The 23,130-nt window shown below is 36.0% G+C and overlaps 1 protein-coding gene across 1 annotated transcript in view; it reads left to right on the forward strand.

Moving 5' to 3' along the window:
- The first annotated feature begins 8,813 nt into the window (after nt 1-8,813).
- Nucleotides 8,814-23,130, forward strand: part of LOC115227149 (paired box protein Pax-6) — a 58,038-nt gene continuing 43,721 nt past the window's right edge. Inside the window, exon 1 of the mRNA XM_029798065.2 lies at nt 8,814-9,316. The gene's annotated coding sequence lies outside the window, so the exon portion shown is untranslated. The remainder of the gene's footprint in view (nt 9,317-23,130) is intronic.

A 23,130-nucleotide genomic window follows, 5' to 3' on the forward strand; every position in this document is an offset into this window, starting at 1 on the left:
CAAAGCCAAGGCTGTGTGGAATCTTCAGGACATTTATAAAGAGAAAAATAGTCTTACAGCTGTTTCTGGGATATTAGGGATATCCCTTCATCAGAGACGATGTCAGATGGTTAAATAGAGGGAAATATGAGAGTTCAACATAAGAAGTTATTTTGGAAATGGATGGAAATGAGGAGTATAGAGGGAAATAGGAGAATGAAAGTAGGAAAAATATATAAATATGTTATAGTTGCAGTTCTATTGTCCAAGGGAAGTGGTGTGTAGAAGTGGTAGAAATGCTTCATGTCCATGGTGTGTAAATTCCAATAGGAGTTCATATTTTGTCATCACAAATGGAAAGTGTGGAGAGTGCTGTTCATTCGAAGGGGTCTTGTGGTGTAAATTGAAATTTGAGAATGTAGTGGTAGTATTAAGTGGATAGAGAGGGAGAAGATATGTATATGTTAAAATGAGGAGAAGGGTCAAAAGGAGAAGGTGAGGAAAGAAGGAAAGTAAGAAGAGAAAATGGAAACAAGAAGAGAAAATGTGAAAAAAAATTTTTAAGTGAAAAAGTGAAAGAAATTGAAAAAAGGTGTGTTAGCTGGTGGTCAAGATATTATGAAGAGGGATGGGAGAGGAGTAGGGGAGGGATAGGGAGAGACAAAATGTAAGGAATGGATATGTGTGAGGAGTATGAGGAGGGGTTATATGTTAGAATGACACTAAGGGATGGGTACAGAAAAAGGTATAGAGGAGTGGGGATTCTAAAGAGAATAGTAAACCTCAAAACGGAAGGGAAGAATACTAAGATACAATGGTCATATTTCTATAAATAGACATATGTGTATATTGTACTGGCGAATTTGATAGTCTGGATTGAGGAATCAGAGAGAAACATAGACTAATCTACCGCATCTCTAACCTCTCCTCTGACAGTACTACCTCCTCCACTCCTGAGAATAATCCCCACAATGTAACTGCCGTCCTGGGACCATCTGCCCTCTACAAACCCATTGCAGAAGCTCTGGCGTAATTTATAAATGCATCGTCCTCAACACGTTACTCACTTTTACAACCATATATATAGGATCAACTATAAATTTTAAACAGCGATATGCCGCGCATCTTAATTCTTTTAGATACGGGAAACACAGTAAATCCACAACCCGCGCCAGTCACATCTCAAAAATAGAAATATTCCATATATCTTGTCATGGTCCATAATAGACCCAGAGCTTCCATACCAAGGTCAACGCTCAGCCTGGAAGTTATGCCTAAAAGAGGCATTCTACATATTAAAACACAACTCTTCAATACTACTAAATAAATACAATTAGGCCCTAGGTACATGCAACCACCGCTGTTTTCATACCTTCAAATTTTCTAGTGTATATATTGTGTGTGTGTATGTGCGAGTGCGTGCGTGTGTGTGTGTATGTGCGTGTGTGTATGTAAGTAGATTTATCATTATATGACCTTTTATTTTAGTACACAAACGCATGTATGAGGGTTTATGATATATTTCCCTGCTGTAGATTCGTATTATCTTTTGATGAGTTTTTGACGGGAACTCTGTTGTTCAGCTATTTATAGATTAAAAATAAAATAAAATAACTTTATCCTTTACGAGGTAGAGTATGATATCAAATTTTCATCCCCTATGATAACTTTTCGCTTCCCTCCCCGTTCCAGTCACCTAAATGATTCTCCTTTATAAACTCCAGACTTAAGAAATTAAATCACTCTCTGACCGAAGTTCGGCAAAGAGTCATGCAATGGCACATACTTGGATTTTTTAAACTGCTTTGAAATATATAATTCGTGCATATATTCACCTGATGAAAAATTTATTTCGCATGATGCAATAATTCTATTCATCAATAAAAAAGCACGTCTGAAACAGCTGTAATGAGTGAACCACATCCCATCCGTTGTTATTTGTTTATTTTTCACCTTACTCAGAACCTGCAATTAGCGTGGATCTGGAGTCTACTGAGTGCAGTACAATTGGTGCAACAATGTCGTAGAGAATGGGTAGACATCTAGGAGAAAGCGACCTGTTTCCAGAAGAACAAAAGGAATGCTGCAAAAATTCATGGCTGTAAAGATCAGTTATTGATCAATAAAATCATAACTGAAGACAACCGAACGAAAAAGAAGGATCTAAATATGGCTTCGATCGATTACCGAAAGGCTTTTGACTGTATCCCCCACACATAGATCTTGGAAACACTAGTTATGGACATGAGAGCACCACCTATAGTAAAACATATTAAACATGCCATGAATAAATAGCAATAAAGTTCTGCAGCTCCAAACGAAAGAGGGACTCATAAGAACTAAAGCCATCCTCATGAGAAGAGGAATAATCCAAGGAGACTCTCCACTCCTTTTCTGTCTGGCACTGATGCCTTTAACTGACTCGCTAAACAGAACTGGTTGTGGATAAAACTGTTACGGAAAAATAATCAACCATCTCTTGTAAATGGTTGATCCAAAACTGTATGATGCAAATGATAAACAGCTAAAAACATTACTACAGACAGTGCATGGATTTACTAAAACAAATAAACATGAAATTCGGCTTAGAAAATATACCAAAACAACCTTAAAAAGAGAGGAAAGCTAGTTAAGAGTAACAATGTCACACTAGATAAAGAGAATAAAACAAGTTATAAACTATGACTTAATTTTTCCTCTCACACCGTCTCCGATGAAGGGATATTGTTATTAATTAATATCCTAGAAACAGCTGTAAGACCTTCTATCTATAAATGCTCTAATATCTATACAGCCTTGTTTTTTTTATTTCATTACGCAAAAAATTCATAGAAACCCAGATATAGAAATACTTAGGAATCAATGAACTAGATAGGCTCAACACACACAAATAAAAGAGAAGATAAGGAAGGAATACAGTAGACGAGTTAGATTAATACTTAAGACAGAGCTCAACGTGAAAAACAAAATAATAGGTATTAATACTTTAGGTGTCCCAGTTAAAAGTTATATTTACACTTTTTTATAGTTCTTATTGAGCTCTTTTCTAATGAATTCGAGATATGTGTTTGGTTCAAAGAAGTAAATATTACCTGTTTTGTCCACAATTACATGTAGTTTATCCCATTTTTGAATCCGGTTGATAATATCTTTGAGTTACTGCTGAAATGGATTGCATTCTATTATAGAATTTGATATTTCCGATATTACTTAGGTTGCCTTTCTCAATCTAGTCAAGCAGACCTCGTAAGTTTATGTCTCCAAGATGAACTCTTCCCATATATTGGTGGAGATCTGTATCGAGACGACGCTCTCCTTACTGAAGTTAATCATTCCACTCGTCCCCGCGAAACACTAGAGAAGAAACTACGCAAATTTTACCAAAATTTTAACCCAACTCCTGCGAAAAGAGCACTACTACAGTAAACTTTCTTGACTTAACTCTTGACTGAAGTTTAAAAACATTCCTCCCCTACTATAAACCCAACGAAAACTTACATTATATCTATAGATCCTCTTGTAATCCATTCTGTTTGGAATAAAATCACTAAAAATATGTCTAACTTTTCTGCTAAGCAAACTATCTTCCAAAACCATGCTGGATATCATAACCAAACCTTTAAAAGAAGTGTTTATGATGAAACAATATCCTATCACAATAACACCAAATTTAAAAGATCTTGTACGCTTATATTCCGCCAACTAGTGATAGTAATACTTTAGAAATTCTAGATATAATCATGCCACCCATACATGTAACAACTACTAAATTATTCGATCGATTAATAGCTAAGATGAACGAGGAGCTCGCGGTGAACCCTTGAAACCCAAGCCTTCCACTAACAAACCAAACCCTAGGACTAGTCGTGCAATAACAAACAACAGCGAACCCAAGAAACACTAGATATGTTGATGCAACCCACTCTACGCTAACAACATTAAAACTTCCATTCCCAAAGCCTTCTATAGTATACCGCAGCTTATTTAATAGAAAAAAGGAGTACTCAAATACCAGAGGTAGAGTAATATGCTTTATTTAAAAACAGCAGAAATATAACAAAAGCTATTACTCAGAGTTTCATGTTCCCGTTCGTCGGACAGTTTTGTTAAAATGGAACAGAATATAACGATATAATCAAAACTGTTTAGATTATATCGTTATATTCTGTTCCATTTTAACAAAACTGTCCGACGAACGGGAACGTGAGACTCTGAGTAATAGCTTTTGTTATATTTCTGCTGTTTTTAAATAAAGCATATATATATATATATATATATATATATATATATATATTATATATATATATATATATATATATATATATATATATATAAACAACTTATAAACAAGGGCAAAAGAAAATTATTTCTATGCCAATATGCTGATAACAGACTTTTAAATCGTCAATTTCCACATATTATTATATACCCACTACAGTAATATGTTGTGCTGAAATCGAGGAAAGCTAGCCAACAGAAGTTTTTAAAAAACTTCGTTGTTTCTATATTGAATCTACGATTCTATATTGAATCTACGAGATTAATTCCGAAATTGATTCAATATAGAAATAACGAACTTTTTAAATAAAGAAGATGATGCCAACACTCTTGGAGACAGCAATTTTGACTGGTAAAGCAAACGGTGAGCCTGTAGTCATTCCTAGAATTTCACTTATTCCCTCGGATATGCCTTTCCAGAACAAGCGCTTGAAATTCCTGTTGAAACTGAGCTTTGCAATGAGCATTAACAAGGCCCAGAGGCAGTCCTTGAACGTTATAAGTCTGAACATTGCAGAACCAGTTTTCTCCCATGGCCAACTTTATGTGAGATGCTCAAGAGTCGGCAGTCCTAATCATTTGTTTATTTATGCCGCCTTTTCAAGGAAAGACCAAAAATGTTGTTTATCAAGAAGCTCTGCAAACTTAATAAGATTTGACAAATCATCAGGTATTTATTATTGACTATAATATTTGTAAGTGTTGTAAATATATTGATAATCTACATGTTATTTTATTTTAAAATCTATATGCAAAGCTTTGGTCGATCCGAGGCTATTATTGAAGACACTTGCTCAAGGTGCCACGCAGGGGAACTGAACCCGGAACCACACCTGCTGTCGGATGCTTTATGCTAAAATGTGAAAACATTGGAGTATAATTTTACTGTATCATATCTACATTACATTTCGGTTGGTTTGCTTTTCCGATCGTCATTAGATGTCATGTGTACATGGACACAAGTTGGATTCGAACCAGGAGCCTCTATTGCTGAACCAAAGTTAGTAATGTCCTTATCCACCATGCGTCCCCAAAGTCCATCCCCTCCTCATCGTGGTGGGGACGATGGTAACGGGTAGTGTCAGAGCTATGCCGTCGGGAACTTCGGTTCCTGGTAGGGCCACCCATGGCGGATTGGTCTGACACCGAGTGGTATTAGGGCCACAACCCGGCAGACAGGGCTCTGGTGAAAATCCTCGGAGTGTCTGTTTCGACAACCGGCAGCTCCTCGGTCGTTCTGTCCCTGCGTCTGCGGACAATCTGCGGCAAACAGGATGACTCCACAAGCGGGATTGTTGGGGACCGCTTATGAAATTCATATTCCCACGAAACTTCTTCCACTGCCATGGTTCGTGATGCCTCGAGGGTGGTGGAAGAAGCCAACTCAACCCGCCCAGGGTCAATGTCGTCACAAGTACAAGTAAGTAAATTATCCACTATGGCACTCTCTTAACTAGATATCCATCTCTTTTTTAGTATTTTAATTATCTCTATTAAATGATTTTTGAATTATTTCACTACTTACTTGTAATGTCTGAAATATCTTCAATCATTGAAATTTGGCAGAATTGGTAGAGTACTAGTCAAAACATATTGTATTAAGTCACTCTCTTTACGTTGTGAGTTCAAATCTCATCGGGGTAACTTTTCCTTTCATCCTTACGGAGAAGTTAAGGTAAGTCAAGTACTGCGGTCGATATAATGTAGGAAACCCTTATTTATTAAATAATAAAATAAAATATCAATGCTTAAGTTAGTATTAATGTATCTAATACATGGAACATTAAAAAAAAACTTACCAGAAAGAAAAATATGATGAGAGTAAAATGGAAGCATTCCGTCGGTTACGACGATGAGGGGTTCCGGTTGATCCGAATCAACGGAACAGCCTGCTCGTGAAATTAACGTGTAAGTGGTTGAGCACTCCACAGACACGTGTACCCTTAACGTAGTTCTCAGGGATATTCAGCGTGACACAGAGAGTGACAAGGCCGGCCCTTTGAAATACAGGTACAACAGAAACAGGAAGTAAGAGTGAGAGGAAGTTGTGGTGGAATAGTACAGCAGGGATCACCACCACCCCCTGCCGGAGCCTCGTGGAGCTCTTAGGTGTTTTCGCTCAATAAACACTCACAACGCCCGGTCTGGGAATCGAAACCGCGATCCTATGACCGCGAGTCCGCTGCCCTAACCACTGGGCCATTGCGCCTCCACGATGAGAGTAAAAACAATATTAGTCAATGACTAAGAGCAGTTTGTTTCTAGCAAGTACGACAATCAATTCCAGATATTTTCCGGTTTTAATATGATCTCACCAGCGAAGCATAACCTTCAATATACTTGCTGAAGTAGTGATGAACGCACCACTAAATAAATATTCAAGATGGTAGCTTTTATTGGCGTTATAAAATGGCTTCAAATTAATCCCTTCTTTTTATTTGACCAGGCCATCATGACATTGTGTGGTTTAGCCATCTGTCTATACTATTAGAGTGGAGGCGCAATGGCCCAGTGGTTAGAGCAGCGGACTCGCGGTCGTAGGATCGCGGTTTCGATTCCCAGACCGGGCGTTGTGAGTGTTTATTGAGCGAAAACACCTAAAGTTCCACGAGGCTCCGGCAGGGGATGGTGGGCATCCCTGCTGTACTCTTTCACAACAACTTTCTCTCACTCTTACTTCCTGTTTCTGTTGTACCTGTATTTCAAAGGGCCGGCCTTGTCACTCTCTGTGTCACGCTGAATATCCCTGAGAGCTACGTTAAGGGTACACGTGTCTGTGGAGTGCTCAGCCACTTACACGTTAATTTCACGAGCAGGCTGTTCCGTTTGATCGGATCAACCGGAACCCTCGTCGTAACCCACGGAATGCTTCCATCCTATACTATTAGAAGACAACACGAGATACGTGACATTAGCAGTTCCCTCTGATCTGTTACTATTGTCTTAAATTTTCTACCTTACTATAGGATGGTACCTTACTATATATAAGTCGAATTATCACCAATTTGGTGAAGATCCCTTACACTTGGAACCCATCTTATTTTATAACCCTTTTGTAATTGCATTTCAACTGAAGTACACTTCTTAAATGTTTGAATTAATTTTGAAAATTACAAGGAATTTAGAGGTGAGTGGTGTTATTAATGTCCTCCTTGAACCTTTATAAGTCATCTACTTCGGGTAAGATATGAGCAAGAAGGGAATTCCAGAAAGGCGACGAGCTGGCAGAAACGTTAGCACGCCGGGCGAAATGCTTAGCGGTCTTTTGTGTGCCGTTACGTTCTGAGTTCAAATTCTGCTGAGGTCGACTTTGCCTATCATCCTTTCGAGGTCGATAAATTAACTACCAGTTACACATTGGGGTCGATGTAATTGACTTAATCCCTTTGTCTGTCCCTGTTTGTCCCCTCTATGTTTATTCTCTTGTGGGCAATAAAGAAATAACAAGGGAATTCCAGAGCGTCGATGTTCTGGGAAAGAGTGACTGAGCCATTTGCGCAAGGGTTTATTTCGTTCCTCACAAAGTATCAATCTTGAGACACCACTAGCATACTCTTCATAAGGAATAAGAACTAATCCAAACTCATGAACGTCAGTATATAATTTTTGCTGACACAGACTCCAACTGGTTCTGTTTTTAACGTATAATTTATATACAACTTCCTAAAGGCCTAGTTTAGTTTAATCTAACAGTTAGAGAATGAAAAGAAATAAACGTGCCCTTCTCTCTTTGGCAGCATGAATGCAAGATCATTTCTAACCAACAGAGGGCGTGACTTGGCTGAACAAATAACATATTTTCCAACATATTACCCAGCTGTATGATTTTAAATAGCTCCACACCAGTCAATATATATTCTATTATCATACCTGTAGGAAGGGGAGGGACCAATACTTTCAACAAAAGTTGGAAGGTTCTAAGCCTATAAGGTAAAAGTTCGGTTGATAGACAGTGGGAAGTAAATACATTGATTGGTTGGTTGGTCGGTCGGTCGGTCGGTTGGTTGGTTGTTTTGTTGATTAGTAAATATATGGGTAAGAAGGCAGAGAGGAGTTAAGTAAAGTAAGCCTCTGATGAGAGGTAGACTAACTTTAACCCAAAGTTGACCTTTATGACGCGATATTAAGCGTTAACACAATCTTCTTATATAATTGTTACATTTATTACTGTTTACTTTCGTATATCGTATCCTTTTTATGCGTGTACGTATGTGTACCTGTGTGTGAGTGCGTGTATATGCATATATATATATATATATTATAATATATATATAATATATATATATATGCGTGTATGAGTTTCTTGAATATACTTTTCTTCGTCTTATTTACAAGTCTTTTTCTTTCTCTATTCAAATAACCACGTGGGAAAGCACGTCTGTCTTTCTTGGTTTGTGTCTGTGTATGTGTGCATATAAATATATATAAATATATATATAAATATACATACATACATACATGCATGCATACATACGCACGCATACATGTTACTGTATATGTTTCCTACTATCATTGTTAGCGTTATTATTGTATTAATTCTTGTGTTTGTTTTGTCTGTTCCTATTCATCTCGTTTGACGTGGTCGTCAAGACTGTTGAACGTTTATCTCCGCTTCCATTTTACTCTGATACCCACAAACGACTCGAACGTCATTGGCGCCGGTAAACAAATCGAGAAGCCCACAAAGACAACACAGTTTACTAGGTTATTAACTTTTAATTGCTGAGCAAGTGACATTAGAACACAGAAGAATACCAAACAACAGGGAGACAACTACTGAAATTGCCTAAATGGATAACAGACAACAGAATTTGATTTATTCGGGAATATCCTTCGTTTAAGACTCTGCCATCCTGTCAATGAATTCTGGACTTTGCTGTGTGATGATTTCTGCTTTTTGCACATAAGAAATGACAACTAACGAAACAGAATAATCTAGAAAATACTATAAGAAATATATGTGAATTACAGCGATTGGCGAAGTTTTGCCGGTTTACTAGTTTTCGTTCTCATCAAATTATTTATTAATATCTTATTAGAAAACAAACCAACATTGGAGGTAAGTAAAATGTTTTGCTTCCGTCTGTAATGATATACTTCTAAAGAGCCATATTTTTGCATCTAGTCGACACGAGCACCAATAGCAGCTTATTCCTCTCAAGCCATATCTTAGTAGCTTAAAAGAGGAAGGACATATTTGGATAGTGTAGTCTTGGAAACATTGTTTGAAAATAGAGTGACGAAGTTATCGCTGGAATGGCTTGATTACTTTGACGTGCTTCATCAGAGCTGATCTGAGATTAAGCAACAGCAACAACAGTGGAGGCGCAATGGCCCAATGGTTAGGGCAGCGGACTCGCGGTCGGAGGATCGCGGTTTCGATTCCCAGATCGGGCGTTGTGTGTGTTTATTGAGCGAAAACGCCTAAAGTTCTACGAGGCTCCGGCAGGGGTGGGGTGGCGACCCCTGTTGTACTCTTTCGCCCCAACTTACCCTCACTCTTTCTTCCTGTTTCTTGTCCCCGACTTCCTACGCAACCGCTGAGCCTGGATGCGCATTCAGCCATCCGTCGATGCTCTCGGTGTCGGGGGTTGACCTGCTTTCTCTTCTGCAGGTCTTACGAATAGCAAAGGACCACGTTTCGGGCTTCTCTCGCTACAGAAGACCGCTTCGCTCAACAGCAACAACAGTATCAACAACAACATCTTCTGCAACAAAAAGAAATATGTCACAGTGAGACTTCACTACAGTACTCAATCCTAACCCAAAAAATAGTTCATTTCTTTTATTTGCCTAAAACAAACTGGCTGAGGAATGTGTGCCAAGTCAAAAGGGACCCATATTTCATGCTGCTGGAAATTATTATTTCGATACATGTACTTAATTCTTTTCCCTAATGCAAGTTTATCAACTGTTTGTAGGTCTGCATACTCTTCATGTTATGAAACAATTATTTATGGTTAAAAAGTAAGAGAAGAAATGTCTAACGTTTCTGATTGAACTTTTCATCATTCTTCTATGAAGCCAAATAAATGTTGTATTCAGCTTAGCTTGTACGATTTATTTTACTGTGTCAATCTCCAATGGAAAGGTATGAACACTGATTCCTGTACATCATCCCTTCTATATTCCCAAATGTTCGCACTTGATTAAAAAAATTCCATGATTTTTCTCAGTGCAGGAATTTTTTTAGATGTTGATTGATCGCAACATGTCAATGTGCATAACTCTTTTATCCTCCCGGATGTTGAACTTGAACTTCTACCGGCTGATATTTTGACTGGAAAACATGGACAGAGCGTTGTTGAGAGGAAATAATGGTGGGTTAGAAATATATTGAATAGTGAACAGAGAATAAAAATGCAGTGATTATGAGATTAACGTGACCTTCAGGGAGCTACAATGATTCGACTGTTTCCTTTTCTTCCTGCCTCAAAAAACCGTGGCCTTGTGCTTATGTAATAAACCGATAGATTGCAAGTAGATACCCTATGCTGTTGTTATTGTTGTTTAGTCTCGGGTCCTTTTTGATCGAGCAGGCATAAGATCAGGAATAATATTGTCCAGTGTATCCTTTATTTCAGATGGTAGGATCTGGTTTGAGGACGATTTGGTTGCTATTTTAAGCGTGGTATTTGAACTCGATAGTCTTAGGTATCAAACAAGAGTATCCATATCAAATACATATTGACAGTCACTCATCTATGAACGGACAACTTGTCTTTCCTAGCATATTCGATTCTAGTTAGCTATTATGATAAAGGGAAAAACTCCGGCATTGTAGGAAGTTGATTATGGTGTGTGCTGACATTAATTAATCAGTTGAATAATTCGATAATTTCAATTACAATGAAGAAAATAAATTATCTATAACTATAACGAAAGAATTATTTAACATATACCAATGCACATAAATTGATAACTAAAGATTCCGATTTTTGACTCTTCAGTCATTGTGAGAGTACTATTTTGAGAGTACTATTGTGAGAGTCATTGCGAGAGTACTATTTTGACTCTTCAGTCATCATTGCGAGAGAACTATTTTAGAGAAATAGTGTGATATAGCCTCTTACGTTTCAAGTTTTTTCCTTCGTCTGACAACAAGGAGGAATGAAAAAAAAGTATCATTATCGCTTGGGTAGTAGCCTAAGTTTTACTACTATATATATGAGATAACACATAGATATTGGTCCAACTTCTGCCATATATACACATGTCTGAATCAAAGAACAAAATACAAACGAGTAAAATCAGTTAAGAATCTATCATAAAGTGACATATATATTTTACTATATCAGTGCATTGGACTGACAATCGTCAATGCATCAAACATAGCATAAACAAAATTCGAAGTACAACGCCAGAAATAATACACCTGATAACGAAGAAGAAAAAGATGTATGTGTGTGTGTGCATACGTACGCACAGATATATACTATCGTGTATACATATATATATATATATATATATATATATATAATATATATATATATATATATATATATATATATATATATATATATATATATATATATATATATATATATATATCTGTAATGTAATATGTGACAATTATTCGGTAGCCATGATAAAACTCCGAGTTTCGGATACCGAGGTGAAAATCCACGCCACCATCTCTTCAGTTATCTGGCCATCGGAAAAAGGCTATGAAAAATGACCGTTATACAAAGGGAAATTACTGTGTGATTTGTATAACGGTCATTTTTCATAGCATTTTTCCGATGGCCGGATAACTGAAGAGATGGTGGCGTGGATTTCCACCTCGGCATCCGAAACTCGGAGTTTTATTATGGCTACCGAATAATTGTCATATATTACATTTACAGATAAATTCCTCTATTTACATAATATCGAGGTCTCTTTCTTTCTCTTGTTGTCTTACCATTTTTATCAATATATATATTATATATATATATATATATATATATATATATATATAATATATATATATATATATATATCCATCTATCATTTATCTATCTCTGTTTAGATATGTACACGTATTTATGCATTATATTTAATGCTTTAATTAATAAGGTATTAAAACAGACTCTCCCCAGACACAACACTATATATATATATATATATATATATATTAAAAGGAAGTGTTATAATACTTTTCCACATATACAAAAACAGCCATATCAACAATCCATACCTCTATCATCAAGCGATGCCTGTGCGTGATAATTTTTTATAGTGGGGAAATGATTTTCACAAATCCAATCACACTCCCTGAACACGTACAACATAAACTCGAAAAGAAGAACTAGTCTAATCATTGAATATTGTCAGTGTAGTGTTGCAGGTTTTCTCTCAGAGTTCTCCTCTACTAGAGGGCTGTTGTGACAATAACAAGGGGCCTCTCACTCCCAGTGGGCCAACTGCGCGCCTGGACACCAACCCGGGTATTTCCACGTCCCCGCGCTTACATCTCTGCTTGCATACGCATTTACACATATTGTAGGATGGCCGTTGACTGCTCACGAGCTCTTTCGCCCTTTGACAGGTCTTATTTTTCGTCCTGCAAGGTGTCCGACAATCACCCTCCTAAACGAGCGGGCTTGATGAGCTTGCCAGTTTAGTTGACGACGACCCGACCATGCAACAGGCTGTACAGGGTTACATGTTACCAGTAGCGCCCAAAAGCGACCTGATATATATGTGTATATATGTGGGGGATATGTGGGTATGTGTGTGCATATGTGTAGTGGAAGACCGAATGAGCCCACTTGCAAAACTCAGTAAGTTCATGCAAAATGTTCTAACGAAAACTAGGTGTGCTTCACTCCCAATGCTTCACATGATAGTTAATGCGTAGCTCTAAGACAGAGTAGACCTGGGAACAAAAGGGCTTAGAGGTGATCCCATACTCCTCAAAACCCTGGAATTTTTGTACCAGGGTCCCACTTCGGATGCTGTTTAAAGTCATGTCCAGGACAAATACATACATGCATAATACATACATACATACATACATACATACATACATACATACATACATACATGCATACAGATACACACAAGTATGTATGATTATGCATTTATGCACGTATAAATATTGGTTTCAAGTTTTGACACAAGGCCAGCAATATCGACGGATGGGCTAAGCAGATTACTTCGACCTCCAGTGATCAACTGGTACTTATTTTATCGACCCCGAAAGTATGACAGAAAGGTAAAGTCGACCTTAGCGGAATTTGAACTCAGAACGTAAAGACGGACTACATGCCGCTTAACATTTTGCCTGGCGTGCTAACGATTGTGCCAGCTTGTCACTTCTGAGTGTGTAAATATTCTTTTCTACTCTAGGCACAAAGCCCAAAATTTTGGTGGATGGGGCCAGTCGATTAGATCGACTCCAGTACGCAGCTGGTACTTAATTTATCGACCCCGAAAGGATGAAAGGCAAAGTTGACCTCGGCGAAATTTGAACTCAGACCGTAACGGCACACGAAGTACCGCTAAGCATTTCGCCCGGCGTGCTCACGTCTCTGCCAGCTCGCCGCCTTTGAGTGTAAATATTCTTCTCTACTCTAGGCACAAGGCCCAACATTTTGGGGAAGGGGGCCAGTCGATTAAATCGACTCCAGTACGCAACTGGTACTTAATTTATCGACCTCGAAAGGATGAAAGCCAAAGTCGACCTCGGCAGAATTTGAACTCAGAACGTAAAGACAGACGAAATACCGCTGGGCATTTCGCCCGGCATCTTTGAGTGTGTAAATATTGACATATTAATTAACTTATATGCGTTTTAAAACGTAAACATGTGTTCTATACTTAGTTTTCTGGAATGCTAGATTACAATGAAAGAAACAGTCAAGATATGTTTGTGCACGGGAATTGGTAACTGAAGGTTCCAAGTTATGATTCTTATTCCTTCATTCAACGCTTTGAGAGTATGGTGTTGTAGAAACAGTTACATGAAAAAGTGATTTTAATTAAATTAATTTCTTAATTCAGTAATGACTAAATGATTGTGGGAAATTAATGTATACTTTGTTGTTGTTGTTTGTTCCTTCGCGAGCCATGCTTGGCTCATAACGGCCAGTTTCCCGGTTCCCTTGGCGTATAGGTTCCCCACCTGGACGGGACGCCGGTCCATCGCAGGTGAGCTGCAAGATGCAGGAGGAAAGAGTGAGAGAAAGTTGTGGTGAAAGAGTCAGCAGAAGTTCGCCGGAGCCGCGTGGAGCTTAGGTGTTTCGTTCATAAACATACACATCGCCCGGTCTGAGATTCGAACCCGCGATCCCTCGACCGCGAGTCCACTGCTCTAACCACTAGGCCATGTGCCTCCACACAATGTATACTTGAGTGAAACAGTAGAGTTGGTAGGGTTTGGGATTATAAGTTCGTAGATTTTGAGCTGAAACCCATCAACTTTTACTTATTATTAATTTTTTTTTTGCATTAGTGCCATAATGTAAATTTTAAGTGCTATTTAGAATAGGCTCCAATTATACTTGGATAAGTTACCTGTGATGGTCAGCGCTATGGAAATATCAGTTGGGATACTGACTCAATGGTCTTTTGAGTTAGTTAAGTAATAACACTAATAAAATTGAACAAAAATGTCTTCAGTATTTTAAAACTTAAACGCATCGGATTAGCAGAATTGTTAGCTCGTTGGACAAAATGCCTTGCGGTATTTTTTCCGACTTTCTACGTTCTGATAAAGTAACGAATTTGTGATAATTTATTAACAGACTTATATTATTGGTTATAAACTAACACACTGGTGATAATCTTTATAACGTGTGTGAAAAAATTTATAAACTCACTTATGGAAATGTTCATAAACAAAATCATGTAAATGTTTATAAACAATCTTGTTATTCTGTTGTGTCTGGGGAGAGTCATTTTCTTTTTGCGCCTTTTGATTTAAAGCACTCACCGGTAAAATTTCCACTTATTTCTTATTTTTATTTTCCTAAAATTTTCGTTGCGTCTTGCAACATTTTCATTGGTCTTGACCATTGAAGAGGTTGCAAGACGCAACGAAAATTTTAGGAAAATAAGACAATTGAAAAGGTTGCAAGACGCAAAGAAAATTTTAGGAAAATAAAAATAAGAAATCAGTGGAAATTTTACCGGTGACTGTTTTAAATCATAAGGCACAAAAAGAAAATGACTTTCCCCAGACACAACAGAATATGCTTCTACACACGAACTCACATAAAGAATCTTGCAAACCAAATACCCAAAACGAAATCTTGTTATTGATATCTATTAACAAACGTGATGATATTATGAAACTGTCTGGTGATAATGTTTACCAACAAACTTATGATAATGTTTACGAATGAACCAGTGGTAATGTTTCCAAACAATCTGTTCATGATGTTTGTATAAACAATCTAGTGATAATGTTTATAAAGTATCGGGTAGTTTTGTTGAACAAACCTTGTGGTTAAGTTCATAAACTCAATGATTTTAAATTTATTCGTGACAATGTAGATTCCGTTATCTGGTGCTACAATAATTTTAAATGATTTTGTATTAAGTTAGAAATCAATGAATATGTAAGTGTATATGTACGTATGATTGTGTGTGTGTGTGTGTGTGAAAGAGACAGCCAGACAGACAAACAGACAGAGCTATTGAAAATATACATACGTTTAATTTTGCTGTTAACTTGCGTCATTGAGCGAACTCTCGGCCGACTGCAAGATTATTTGACACTTAAAAGTGCATAGCAGTCGTGAAGAGGATACTGATGTTTCGGGCCAAACTCTTCGGCTAAGAGAACAAAACTTCTTTCTCTCTACGGCAAGCAAATTTCTGCAAATGCCCAGATTTTTCTAAATAACTTTTACCGACATAAACACTCAGAAATTTCCTTGAACAATATAATAGTTTTACAACATCAAAGAACGTCAATAACACGGTATATGACTACAGTGATTCGAGAACATATTTTAATATGAGACTCGAAAGTAAAATGAAAATGGAGTTTCTTCTCTGTTATTCAGAAAAGTCTTAGACTTTGACACCTTCTATTTATCTTTTTTTTAAAAACATTTCACAAAATTCATATATGTTGTGGAATATTTTCTCCCTTTCGTTCATGCATAAGTGAGAAAACATTATGGATATAAAATATTATGGATGAATATTTTGACGATAATGTTTATGTTTATAAACAAACTAGCAGTATCGCCCGGCGTTGCTCGGAGTTGTTTCGACCCTTTAGAATAAGAATTTTTGAAAAGTAAAAATTTTGCATTATGTAGCTTGTTATTCTCTTTAAGTGAACATTTTTCTGGTTGAAATACACTGAAAAATGGCGACACAGCTATCAAAAAATCGTAAAAAATAGGTATTTTCATAGAAAAAAAGCACCTTTTTAATGTAAATAATTTTTGGTGTTAACATGGTTCGATTTGAATTTTTTCTTCTACGGAAGGAAGTGCAAGCCTTCTTCTATCATAGTCTCAATTTTGGTCAATTGAGCCGTAGGGTCTCAGAGGAGATAGTGTTAGTTGAAGGCTACCAAACCTGCCATACACAGACAACTTCAGCTTCATATATATAGAGATTTGAGTTAACAAACATGCGATACTATTTATAAACATACTAGAGATAATGTTTATAAACAACTTTGTGTTTATGTTTATAAATAGACTTATGTCTCGTTTATAAACAGATTGGGGTAATATTTATAAAGTAACATATTGCAATGTTTATTGAAATAATGATAATGTTTATGAATAATTAGATCAGGGTCGGCGAACTAGGGTAAATTACCCGAAGTAGGGGTAAAATGAAATTCTTGGGAGTTATTCCTTGTTACGACAGAAATTTTTCTTCTAGCATGAGGAGGCAGTCAAAAAGTTGCTGCCTTTTGCAACAAGCTACCTTTGCGAGCAAGGATTTTCCACTCTAATGAACATAAAAGCAAAACAGAGAAATCGACTGGACCGGAAGACTATCCAGATTACTTTGGCATCAGAATGCCCCAATTTCGATGCAATTGTAACGGAGATGAAACATCATTTCACCAAAACCTGAAGTGAAAAAGTTTCTAGAAAAATCCTTCTGTTTCATAACGTAGATATTAATTTATTTTATCGCATTTGTTTTTTACTTTTTATATTTATAATTGTATTTTCCATATAAATAGATTTAATAAACCTTTTGAATTCAAAGAATCTATGGTTTTCTTCTTTTCAAATCAAAGGGGTAACGTAGACGTAAATGAATATATTTTGGGGTAAATGTTTAAAAAAAAAGCTCCCCGACCCCTGAATTAGATGATAATGTTTGTAAACACACAAATGTTAATATTTATAAATAAACTGGTAATAATGTTTACAGGAAATTTGGTAATTCCTGGGTTTTCTGAACGACGCTAAAGCTTATCCTAACCTTAACCACAGCCATTTTTATTAGCCATGCACTTGACAGAGAGCTTAATGTGAGTTTTGATTCATTGAATCTCAATATCTGTCTATCTTTCTATCTATCTATCTATCTATCTATCTATCTATCTACTATCTATCTATCTATCTATCTATCTATCTATCTATCTACCTATCTCTCTACCTTCCTATCTATCTATCAACCTACCTACCTACTTGCCTACCTACCTACCTACCCACCCACCCACCCACCCACCCATCCATCCATCCATCCATCCATCCATCCATCCATCCATCCATCTATCTATCTATCTATCTATCTATCTATCTATCTATCTATCTATCTATCTATCTATCTATCTATCTATCAAATGTATCATAATATTCTTAAGGTCAACATTTACTCACTCACGACCACTTCTAGGCTTTGTCACTAACTCAGTTTTTAACCAAATTAGATGATGTTTACATTTTAGATGGTCACATTTTCAGCTTAAAAAAATGTTTAAATTGGATCAGAAGAAAAAGATTTTTAGTCAAATATGAGAGGCCACAAACGGAAGAATAACGCCTTAAATCGGCTTTGAGTTCAAATATTAAAAAAAAAAAAAAATCTATACTTTGTTTTAGCTTAAATGATACATCTCCACGATAGGAATCTATCCATGTTAGTTATATGCAAAAATAATCAGTAGAAAAATGTACTGAGGTAAAAACCGGCAAAAAAGGAGATTAACGCCTGAAATCGACTTTGACTCTAAATATTATTCTTCTTTCAACAGAAAACTATATTTAAATTTAACTTTTCTGATAGATATCGACTACAGGAATCCCATGATTTTCCTTATATATATATAAATAATTAAATAAAAAAAAACTACTGTGGCCAAATGTGCTGAAAACAGTGGTAACGCTTTAAAGCAAATTTTCTTTAGCTCACATGATAGAACTCGAATCTTTTCTTTTTGATCGGCAGGTCGATAAATTAATTTTTTAAAACTAAAATTCGGATACTGGTAGAATGTGTCATATAGAACATCTTTTACTCTTAGCGTTGTTGGGAAAAGTTTGTATTTTCGAAGTTACTTTGTGTTAAAGTTGTCGTATTTGGGTAATTTCAACCAATCAGTGACGTCTATTGAGCTGAATAAAGTTACTGCTGTTTGAAAGTGCTTAGTTAAAAAAAAAAAATTATCGACCTGCCGATCAAAAGGAAAAGATCCTAGAATTCATCAAATCAAGTGTGATGGTGCTAATCGTTTCAAAAAATATTCAAAATAAAAAGAATTATTATTTAAGCTAAATGTGCCAAAAGACGTAAAACAATTTTTAAGTAATATTATTACTTATTACAGCAATAAGGCGACGAGCTGGCAGAGTCGTTAACACGCAGAGTAAAAAGCTTCCCGGAATTTCTTCTCTCTCTTTACATTTTGAGTTCAATTTCCGCCAGGGTCGCCTTCACCTTTTATTTTTTCGGTACTCGATAAAATGAGTATCAGCTGTGCACTGAGATCGATATAATCAACTTCCTTCCATTCCAGATTTGATGACCTTCTGTCAAAATTGGAAACTAATATTGCAAAATGTTTGATCCAATTCAGTATTTAGATATCTTGTAAAGATCTACTTCATATTCATGGAATACATTATATTGTAATATATATGATTCACACACAGCAGTGTGTGAATAATATTCTTAAAAGTCAACATTTACTCAATCGCGACCACTTTTAAGATTTGTCACTATTTCAGGTCTTTTATCAAATTTGATGATGTTTGTACATTTTTAGATTGGTCATTTCCTAAGCTACATTTTGAGCTGCAAAATTTGAAATTTGGTCCAGTAGAAAAAGAGTTGAGATTTCAAATATGTGAGGTCAAAAAGGGGAGAATAATACCCGAAATCGACTTCAGGAATATACATGCGACACTGCATACATACTTTCGTAAATACACACACACACACACACATACACACACAACACACACACATGCACAGACACATAACTAACTTTTAAAACGCCCATGTGACAATACGTAGCTTTAAAGAGAGGGCTAATCAGACAGCAATTAATGATAAGAGGACTATTTTCTGCTGTCCATCACAAATAAACATTCACACACACACACACACACACACACACACACACACACACACACACACACACACACACACACATACATACATACATACATACATACTTATTGCAGAAAAATGTTACTGAGGTTTAAATTTTATTCATTTTCACTTAATCAGAAAACAGGATTTAAAAGTTGCCCTTTTCTGCATGATAGCTGTCTATCACAAAATGAAAGTAAAATCATTATACGAGGAGGAATTTTTATTAAACAAACAGTAGCAATGCATAATGACGACCAAAGTTTTAATAAGTTTTTTATTTTTTTTTTTTGCTTTTAAACTTTAATTCAATATTAAGAGTAGCAGAATTTAGATTATTATTTTTTAGGGTTAAGGCGGCGAGCTGGCAGAAACGTTAGCACGTTACGTTCTGGGTTCAAATTCCGCCGAGGTCGACTTTGCCTTTCATCCTTTCGGGGTCGATAAATTAAGTACCAGTTACTCACTGGGGTCGATGTAATCGACTTAATCCGTTTGTCTGTCCTTGTTTGTCCCTTCTGTGTTTATCCCCTTGTGGGTAGTAAAGAAATATATTATTTCTTCGGGTAAATTGACAAGGTTTTTGCTTTCAGATAGTATGATTGGATTTTCAGAGTAGCAGGATTCAGATTTTTTATTTTCACGCAAATTGGCAAATACAGTACTTGAATTGCAGGCTTTATTTTTATTTTGCATGAATTTCGACTAACACACTAACTTTGCTCTAACAAGGCAGGTGTCTCCTCCTGCCTTACGGTAGCTCCATTGGCTATTTTTGTATCATTAAAAATTTTATATTAGTCATGGCTTTACTATTCATATGATCAGATACTCTTCTTTCTATATAGCTATATTACTATATATTCTCATACCTCTTCTTGATAGCTCTTCTTACTACATATAGATATAGCTAATTTAATTCTTGATTTTATAATAAAATTTGTATTACATTAATATTCACTATTATATAGAAAATTATTTTCATAATGAATTTTCTCACTATCTTTTTTGGCGCATTCGTAATTATGCATTTTGTTTCAATATAAAAATTTTATATACAGTGAAGATATAGGATCTAATAAGGCGGCGAGCTGGCAGAATTGTTTGCACGCCGGGCGAAATGCTTAGCAGCATTTCGTCTGCCGCTACCATCTGAGTTCAAATTCCGCCGAGGTCGACTTTGTCTTTCATCCTTTCGGGATCAATTAAATAAGTACCAGTTACGCACTAGGGTCGATGTAATCGACTTAGTCCATTTGTCTGTCCTTGTTTGTCCCCTCTGTGTTTATTCCATTGTGGGCAATAAAGAAATAGGTATAGGATCTAATACTTTTTTATAATTATAATTACATTTCTCATTATCCTAAAAAATTATTAATTTTAAAGGAACTAAATATACAGGCAGGTTTCTTTTAATTCAAATATTTTTTAACAAAAGAATATTTATTAGTTTTATTACATTGCCCGAAAGAAAAAGTGGATTACAATGAAAAATGCAGGTACATGCATGTTAATATTCTTAAGTTATTACACCTGTAAAAATACAAAACAAGATTTCTACAGTAGAATTTGCCTAATTTGTCATCTCTAAAGAAAACTAAAAAATACTTAGAATTAAAATTCTACTGTACTTAAAATATTGTAGCCGAGAATAACATTTTAAAAATCAAAATTAGGTAAATTTGAGAGAATTTATTTCATTTATTATGAGAATCTAAAAAACCAAGTAAATATTTTAAAACATGATACAAAAATAATCAAATATAAATTTAAACAAAAAAATAGGCGTAGGAGTGACTGTGTGGTAAGTAGCTTGCTTACCAACCACATGGTTCCGGGTTCAGTCCCACTGCTTAGCACCTTGGGCAAGTGTTTTCTAGTATAGCCTTGGGCCAACCAAAGCCTTGTGAGTAGATTTGGTAGACGGAAACTGAAAGAACCCCGTCGCATATATATATATATATGTATATGTGTGTGTGTGTGTGTGTTTGTGTGTCTGTTTGTCCACCCAAAATCGCTTGATAACCGATGCTGGTGTGTTTACGTCCCCGTAACTTAGCGGTTCGGCAAACACCGATAGAATAAGTACTAGGCTTACAAAGAATAAGTCCTGGGGTCGATTTGCTCGATCGATTAAAGGCGATGCTCCAGCATGGCCACAGTCAAGTGACTGAAACAAGTAAAAGAGTAAAAGAGAGTAAGAGTAAAAAAATCTTTTAAATTCATGTCTCTTGAAATATACAATTAATATAGTCATTTTATTTAGTTGTATCAAGTACAAACGAAATAGGGAGTTGTAAATAATATTACACAAGATTTTTTTTCAATTAAATAGAAATCCCATTACAAAAACAAAACAAAATATTGATTGCTGTAGAATGGTCATTAAATGGTTTCAAATCAACCACATGCTGAGTCAATTCTTCCACATTTAAAAAAGTAATTTAATCTGACAAATAAATCATACGTAAAATTTATTAGTTAACGTTAATACAGTAGAATTACCCTAATTCTTCTTAGGCTAATTCGTTACTTCACCGAATTCGTCACTTTCAATTTTCTCCTAGGGATGACTAATGAGGCGAATTCTACTGTATTTTTAAAAATTAATTTTGTCTTATTCAATTTTTAAAATACTGCTTTTTTCGAAAATATGCCCATGGGCTTAAATGCAGAATGAAATAATTTTGCTCAAATTTTGTAGGTGTAGGAGTGGCTGTGTGGTAAGTAGCTTGCTTACCAACCACATGGTTCCGAGTTCAGTCCCACTGCGTGGCACCTTGGACAAGTGTCTTCTACTATAGCCTCGGGCCGACCAAAGCCTTGTGTGTGGATTTGGTAGACGAAAACTGAAAGAAGCCCGTCGTATATATGTATATATATATATGTGTGTGTGTGCGTGTGTATGTTTGTTTGTCTGTGTTCGTCCCCCAACATCGCTTGACAACCGATGATGGTGTGTTTACGTCCCCGTTACTTAGCGGTTCGGCAAAAGAGATCAATACAATAAGTACTAGGCTTACAAAGAATAAGTCCTGGGATCGATTTGCTCGACTAAAGGTGGTGCTCCAGCATGGCCACAGTCAAATGACTGAAACAAGTAAAAGATTAAAAGAGTAAATCATTTTTTAATGAAAATAATAAAAATTACTGGGGTTATAAATGAAAAGAGTTGTTGAATATAAGCCCATAGACTTAAAATCGGATGAGCTTATTTTTGGGGGGAAAAACCAGTAATGTTTTCATAATTTTTGTATTAATAAAATATAAAAAGCAAATAGAAAATGGAAATACAGTTAATTGATAACAACTGATTTCCATCAATTATCATCGATGGAAATCAGTTGTTATCAATTAACTGTATTT

Source organism: Octopus sinensis, linkage group LG2 (genome assembly GCF_006345805.1).
Source record: "Octopus sinensis linkage group LG2, ASM634580v1, whole genome shotgun sequence".
NCBI lineage: Eukaryota > Metazoa > Mollusca > Cephalopoda > Octopoda > Octopodidae > Octopus > Octopus sinensis.